Genomic DNA, 8057 nt, shown 5'->3' with positions numbered 1-8057 from the left:
ACTATGATGAAACCTTTTCTCCAGTCGCGATGCTTAAGTCTATTCGGATAATCCTTGCGATTGCCGCTTTTCATGACTATGAAATATGGCAAATGGATGTCAAAACTGCCTTCTTGAATGGTGTTCTTGAAGAGACTGTGTTCATGACACAACCGGAGGGTTTTGTCGATCAAAAGAACCAAGGAAAGGTATGCAAGCTTAAGAAGTCCATCTACGGACTAAAGCAGGCATCAAGGAGTTGGAATAAACGATTTGATGAAGCAGACAATAAGTTTGGCTTCATCAAGAATTAGGACGAATCTTGTGTATACAAGAAGGTCAGTGGGAGTAAAATTGCATTCCTAGTCTTGTATGTTGACGACATACTGCTTATTGGAAACGACATTCCTATGTTAGAGTCTGTAAAGACTTGGCTTGGGAAGTGTTTCTCAATGAAGGACTTAGGAGAGGCACATTACATATTGGGCATCAAGATCTATAGGGATAGATCTAAGAGGATGATTAGACTAAGCCAAAGCACTTACATTGACAAAGTGCTAGCTAGGTTCAATATGATGGAAGCCAAGAGAGGCCATCTACCCATGTCACATGGCACATATCTAAGCAAGAATCAGTGTCCCAAAACATCTGATGAGCGTAGAAAGATGAGTTGAACTCCATACGCTTCGACTATTGGATCCATCATGTATGCTATGATTTGTACAAGGCCGGATGTTTCGTTCGCACTCAGTGCAACGAGTAGGTACCAGTCAGAACCAGGTGAGGCGCATTGGACTGCGACCAAGAACATCCTAAAGTACTTGAAAAGGACTAAGGATCAGTTTCTGGTTTATGGTGGTACAAATGAGTTGATTGTTAAGGGCTATACGGACGCAAGCTTTCAAACCGAAAGAGATGATTTCAGATCACAGTTTTGGTTTGTGTTCTGCCTCAATGGCGGAGCAATAAGCTGGAAAAGTGCTAAGCAAAGCACTATTGCGGATTCTACAACTGAAGCCGAGTACATTGCTGCCTCAGAAGCAGCAAAGGAAGCTGTTTGGATTCGGTAGGTTCATCGAAGAACTTGGTGTTGTCCCCTCCATTAAAGGACCAGTGGCTTTGTATTGTGACAATAGCGGAGCCATTGCCCAGGCAAAGGAGCCTAAGAGCCACCAGAAGTCCAAGCACGTACTGCATCAATTTCATATACTTCGAGAGATCGTTGAAAGAAAAGAAATCGAGATTTGCAAGGTTGGAACTGACGACAACGTCGCGGATCCATTGACTAAACCGTTGCCACAAGTGAAACACAAGGCACATGTGGCAACCATGGGAATCAAGCATGTTGGAGAATGGCTTTGATTTTCTAATTATTGTTTTAGAACATCTGTTAGATCTATGTTTAAAACAATTGGTTTAACCATTTCATATTTATAAAATTTATTATTTCATATTCATTTAATTGTGGTTTAGAATTAAATGATAAGTCCATGTGATTCAAATCATTCAAATGGGATGTCAAGATGGATTCTTCGACAAAGAAACACCTATAAGTGAACTTGAATATTGAAGTCACAAAGGATCCCTAATCCAGGTCATTGAAAGGTGGACGACCAATGACTAATGAAGATTAGATTGTAAGTAGATTACTTAGTTCTGTTTCTTGAACTAGATTGACTGGATGTCAGAATCTTTTGCATAGATACTTATTGGATCTTGTATCGGATTGACCATGGGAACACTATAAGAGATTAAAGTCATGTCATAGGTAGTTCTCATTAATGGTGATTAGAAACCGTTCCTCAGAACATGAGCGATTATGTCTGCTCGTTTGAGAATTAGTTCGCTTTGATGCTAGCTAAACGTCGCACCATAAAAGGAGGCTATAAAATCAGTTAGCAGGCGTACATGAATGAAAGTGAGTGTTCATAGATTGCAAGAATGGATTGTCCTCCTATCTTTGATAGGATATGGTGTTGTTGTGTAACAAGGCCTCTCGGAGAGTTAGATACTGTAAAATGCATGGCCGTGCTCAGAATGGTTAAGGCTTAACCTTCTGCAAAAGTTTGACAGTTGAACTCTGTAATCCGAGAAACACTTCTGGACCTAATAAGGATGGCTTGGATCTTACCTTATGTTCAGTAAGTAACACTAAGAGACAAAGGAATGTGAATGCACACTTGTCTGAATGACAAGTGGGAGACTGAAGGAAATATGTCCTTCACCCAAGGTGCATTAAGTCTAATACCAAGGTTCAGATTAATTGCGAACAATTAATTCAGTGAGATCAAGTGATCGGAACAGCTAGCTGGAGCAATGCTTCCGATCAGTGAGTTCTAATGAATATTAAACTCTCAGCTTACTCTTGACTGAACCTACAAGGTCACACCAATGACACGTAACAGATCACCGGATTAAATGAATCGGAAATTCATTTAATTGCTTTTCGGGAATTAGTTGGAAAACGTATTATTCGATAAGACCTTGCATCGGAATCGTATATCGTATCGCGAATATTCGTAAGCTAGGCGAAACAAATAAATCGTATCGTACGACGGTGATTCATCGTATACGAAACGATAAATAATATATCGGAAATATATTTAATCGTGGATACGAAAGGGGCAACGCTGCCAGCCCAATGAGCTAAGGCGCGCAAGGCCCACTGGGCGTAGTAGCGAGCCAACGCGCAAGGCCCATGCCTTGGCTGGGCGCGCGCACACGCAAGGGACAGCAGCAGCAGGAGCGCACACAGCGCGGCCCAAGGCCCAGCGCCTGTATGGCTGTGTGCATGTGGGCTTGCGCGGATGATGATGGCCGGCCTTGCCTTATGGCTTGGTCGGTTAGTAAGGTTATGTAAATAACCTTCTAACCACTTATCAACTTAACACAATTCAGTTTACACACAACCCTAGGAGAAAACAGAGAACCCTAATTCTCTCTGTGCCTCCAAAGTGTGTTCATCCCAAAAGCACAAACTCTTGATCGATTGTCTAAGCTACGATAATCAAGACGGATCTGATCGTGTCGGTGAACCAAGTAGAGGAACGACAACTAGAGTTCTAAATTCGTGTTCATTGACAATTTGTGGAAAACACGCTTCAAACGTAAGTCTGCTTAATTTGTGCTTTATACATGCTTCCTGGCTTTGGGGATTGTTTTCGCACATGTTATTATGTTGAACTGTATTCCCCTACAGTTTATACCAATGAAGGAGAGCTGGAAGATGGAACAACTTGCCAAAGCTTACATTAAGTATGTTGTGAGATTACATGGAGTACCTAAGGATATCGTATCAGATATGGATTCAAGGTTTCTTTCAAACTTCTGGAAAAGTGTGCAGAAGAAGTTTGGTACAACATTGAAAATGAGTACATCGTTCCATCCAGCTATAGATGGACAAACGTAAAGGACTATTCAGACACTTGAGGATATTCTTAGAGCTTGTGTCATAGATTTCCAAGGTGGATGGGAAGACAGTCTAGATCTTATTGATTTTTCATACAACAATAGCTATCATGCCAGTGTAAGAATGGAACAGTTCGAGGCCTTGTATGGACGAATTTGTAGAAGTCCCTTATGTTGGAGTGGCATTAGTGAAACCGTTGTGTTAGGACCTCAGTTGATAGAGGACGCGATGAACCAAGTTAGGACTATTCAATCCAAGATTCAAGCGGCGCAAGATCGCCAAAAGAGTTATGCAGACTTGAAACGAAGGGATGAAGAGTTCCAAATAGGTGACAAAGTGTTGCTGAAAGTTTCACCAATGAAGGGTGTAATGAGGTTTGGTAAAAAGGGAAAGTTAAGCCCAAAGTACATAGGCCCATATGAAATCCTGGAACGAATCGGAAAGGTATCATATAGACTAGCCTTTCCCATGGACTTGCATAGAGTGCACAATGTGTTCCACATATCCCAATTGAGGAACCATGTCCCAGATTAGTCACATGTGTTGCAACCGAAGACCATAGAATTGGACCGAAGTTTAACCTTTGAGGAAAGACCAGTCAAAATCCTTGATAGTAAAGTGCGTAGTACGTGGACTAAAGATGTTAAGATTGTCAAAGTATTATGGTCTAATCAAGAATCTGAAGAAGCTACATGGGAAGCCGAGGAAGAAATGAGAAAGAAATATCCCGAGATTTTTCGCGAGGTTAGTTGAGTTACGGGGGTCGTAACTCGTTTCTTTTAAGGGGGTAGAGTGCGGTAGAATATCGCGCTTTTTCCCTTATTTTCCCTTATTTTATGCTAAATTTAGTGCTTTCTATTGAATTCGCACTTCTTATTGTCATGTTGAAATCACCTAAAGAGTACATCAACTAAAATTTTTGCAAGAAAATGCAGTAAAGTTCCATAAATCTCAAGTTTTGAATTCCAAAGTTTGATTACCGTGCCCAAGTTTCGGGATGAAACTTCTTTTAAGCAGGGTAGACTGTAATACCTCGTATTTTTCTGAATTTATAAATATATTTTATTATATTTATAAAGTATTTTTTACAAATTTTAGAAATGAAATTGCATTTAATAAGGATTTAAATGTATTTTTATCTTAATAATATAATTATTAATTTCCGAAATAAATTAAATGAATTTATTATTTTATTTTTAAGTCGGGAAATTATTGGGTCGTGTTTTAAATTAATTCCGAGCCCAACCCAATGCAGTTGGTGAACCCAATGCAGTTGGTGAACCCAACTGAGTTTTAAAGCTTCTAATTCTAATCCAAGCCCAATTGTGAAAGCCCAATGCAAACCCCTAAACCTAATCCCACTAGAGATTAGGAACCTATAAATACACCTTTCCCTCATTAATGACCCCCCTTAATTTTCAAAAATTCTCTCTCCTCCTATTGCTCTCTCTCTCTCTCTCTCTCTCTCTCTCTCTCTCTCTCTTTTTCGACCTCCCTCTCTCGCCCGTCTCCTTGCCCGCACACAACTGAGCACCCCTGCTCGTGTGCTGCGCTGCTCGTGTGCCTCGAGCACTCTCCCCTGCCTTGTTGCTGCTTGTCTCCTCGTGCACGCAGCACCGCCCACACTCCCTCACACTCTGTCGCACTCCTTGCGTCCCTCTACCCGCACAACCTCACCCCTTACATGTTGTTGTTATTGTTGTTCGTTGTTGTGTTGCATGCGTGTGCTCACCCAGCCACACCCGCCTCTCTCCTCTCCTTCTCTCGTACCTGCCGAGCCGAAGCCCCGCCCCTGCTTGCTCCTCGCTGCTCGCGCACACACGCACACGGCCACTCGTGTGTGTTGTGTGTATTATTTGTGTTTCGTTAATTATTTGTGCGCCCAATCACATTCAATTCGTGATTGTACCGTGCTATAGGCCGGTTTGGTATAGTTCTCTTCTTCCTTGCCTATTCTATTTAAATTTCGTATTTTAAACTATATTTTATTATTGATTTTGTTGTATTAAAATGCTGGGATCGGTTATGAACACCGAATTTTGAGGATTATATGTTTGGATTAATGTACATGATTTTAATTATCAAAGTTATAATTTTCAGATTTGTATATTTGATAAATTGTTAATTTTTAATGTCCTAAAGTGATTTTTATGACTAATTAGGGTTAGGATTTTAATCCCAATTTAATGGTTGATTGATTTACGTAATTTAATGTGAAATTTAATTATGGAAATCAATTATATTTTTCAGAATTGTTTTAAGACTTAAAAGTGTCGTTTTAATGGTTTTTAAAGGTGAAAAATTAATATGTTCATACTAGGACGTTAATTTTCAAGTGAGGCTATTATTTTAATTATGGACAAACAATTTCTAATTAATTCAAAGGTTTTAGAACTTATAAAAGTTGGTGGAAATTTAGTAAACATGGATAATAACTAAGTTTTATTATTTTAATTATAGGAGGTGATTTCTAGTCTTGAGTCGTGATTCACAAAGTGGCCCCCGTAGATATTCGAGGTACGTACATGCCTAGGGTGACCACCAAATTCATGAGGATTATGTGATGATTATTAATTGTGAATCATGTGATTTGAAGTATTATTGATTCATGTTTGATGTGGTGAACAAGCATGTTATGTTTTATTGTTGAATTATGAAGCCTATTTGAACAGTCAGGTTGTGATAATTTATAATCGTTGAATTATGTCAAGCATGTTGTTCAAGTTTATATTCATGTATGAGTGTTTCACATGCAAGGATTATGTTTATGCTATTGTACGGGATGTCTAGCATACTTTGAGCCAAGTTTCGTGCCATGTTGCATTGTTTATTCTACCCCGCTGTAGGGGATAATTTGGGAAGTTTATGTGAATTGAACTAAGGACTATTCGTGCCATGTGCACACCCCGCTTGTTAACCGGCAATGTCGGGTTATCTCAATAGTATGTTGAGAAGGAGCAACGGGAGTAATATCACTTGAGTCCTATGTTTGATCACAAGTCCTAAAGGATTAAAATAAAGTGTCAATGTTTGGTTTCTTGTATTTTATGACTTGTTGTTGTGTCTTGAGTTTGCATAAAATATTAATTAACGTAAAGTGCAACCAGAACGAGCTTCAAACTCTTGGAATGTATATACCTTGAGTATGAACAATGGGGGTAGTTTTGCCCGACATTCATTTATGTATTTATTATTTCGGTGTGTGGTTGGCTTCCAACACCTTTCTTCCTTGTATGAATATTTGTATTTTACCCATTCGAAGCTTATTCTCAATTAACCTGTGAGTCAAGAATCGTGTCAAGTGTCGAGTCTTGTCTCCATGATTACTTGTTTAATTAAATGGCTTTTGCATGTGGATTATTATATTGTTGAGTGAAGCATGTTAGTTTAGGATTTCATTCTAGCTTGTTCGTACTCAGCTTTCTTTGACTTCGTGTTTCATGTTTCCTTCGGTCATGGCCTTTGCCTTAATGACCCTATGATGATCCATCATTGCATTTGCGTTGTTGGGGAGTAGATTTTAAATAACAGGTTTGTAGAGATAACTTGTGGGAGAAGTTATCGATATGGGATTGAGTTTGAGAGATTATTCCTCTTCCGCATTTATAAACTCTATAATTATTTTCTAGTCATGACTACATTAATTACTAGCTTAAACTTAGTTAATGGATTTTGAACTATTTAATTTTTTGGTTTTGGCCCTTAATGGTTCCGAGTTGTACCATGGCCATTAACTATTTATTTGTTTGAAAGTTAGTGAAATTCCGCTGCGTAATTCTGGTAAATAGCCTTAGCCGTTATCACGGTGGTGGTAATATCTTGGTAATACCTGTATTTTGAGTTGGAAAATGGTTTTATAAAATAAGGAATTATTAGGGTGTTACAGGAGAGATCGTAGCAAGATCGGTCAGGATCATAGCAAGATTGGTAGGATCGTATAGGATCGGTGGGATCGTAATGGGATCGTAAGATCCTAATTTTCAATAAGATTGGTGCAGGACCGGTCAGGATCGTACAGGATTGGAGCAGGATCGTATAGGATTGTACAGGATTGTGCAGGATCGGTCTATACTACTTTTATAATTATTATAATGATCCCTAAAGCAACTAATTTTCTCTTTAAGCCTAAAATTGATAACCCAACTTCATAAACGAAAATATTTCTCTTCTCTAATCTATATAACTATTACAAAGACATATTGGCTTTATAATATCAATTTATGTGAGAAAAAAAATATGTATTTAATATCCATGTTGTTTGGAATATATGTATTTATTTATTTAGAAGCAATTTTCTTACTTTTTTTTACAATTTTGTAGGATCTTACGATCCTACAATCCGATTCTATCAATTCGATCTTACCCCCCTCACCGATCCAAGGTTGGATCCCAATCCTAACAACCTTGGTTGGAGTGTTTTGTTTCGAATTGGCGCAAGAGCGTGATTCGTTTCTTGCATTACTTTGGCTTTTTCGTTCATGAGTTTCTCTTCGAGTCTTGAATGTAGCGAGAGCTAGATTAGGAATAGTTGAGTATTATATTGGTCATTGCATTCATTCATTTGATCGTTGTATGTTATGAGCAAATAGGATCTCCGGAACTCCCGATTCGAACTCCTTTGATAATTCCCAAAATCCCTAGAGTTTCTTTACTCGTGCATATTACATAC

The sequence above is a fragment of the Spinacia oleracea genome, chromosome 4 (assembly GCF_020520425.1).
Source record: "Spinacia oleracea cultivar Varoflay chromosome 4, BTI_SOV_V1, whole genome shotgun sequence".
NCBI classification, from domain to species: domain Eukaryota; kingdom Viridiplantae; phylum Streptophyta; class Magnoliopsida; order Caryophyllales; family Amaranthaceae; genus Spinacia; species Spinacia oleracea.
Note: the sequence above shows the minus strand (reverse complement) of the source record.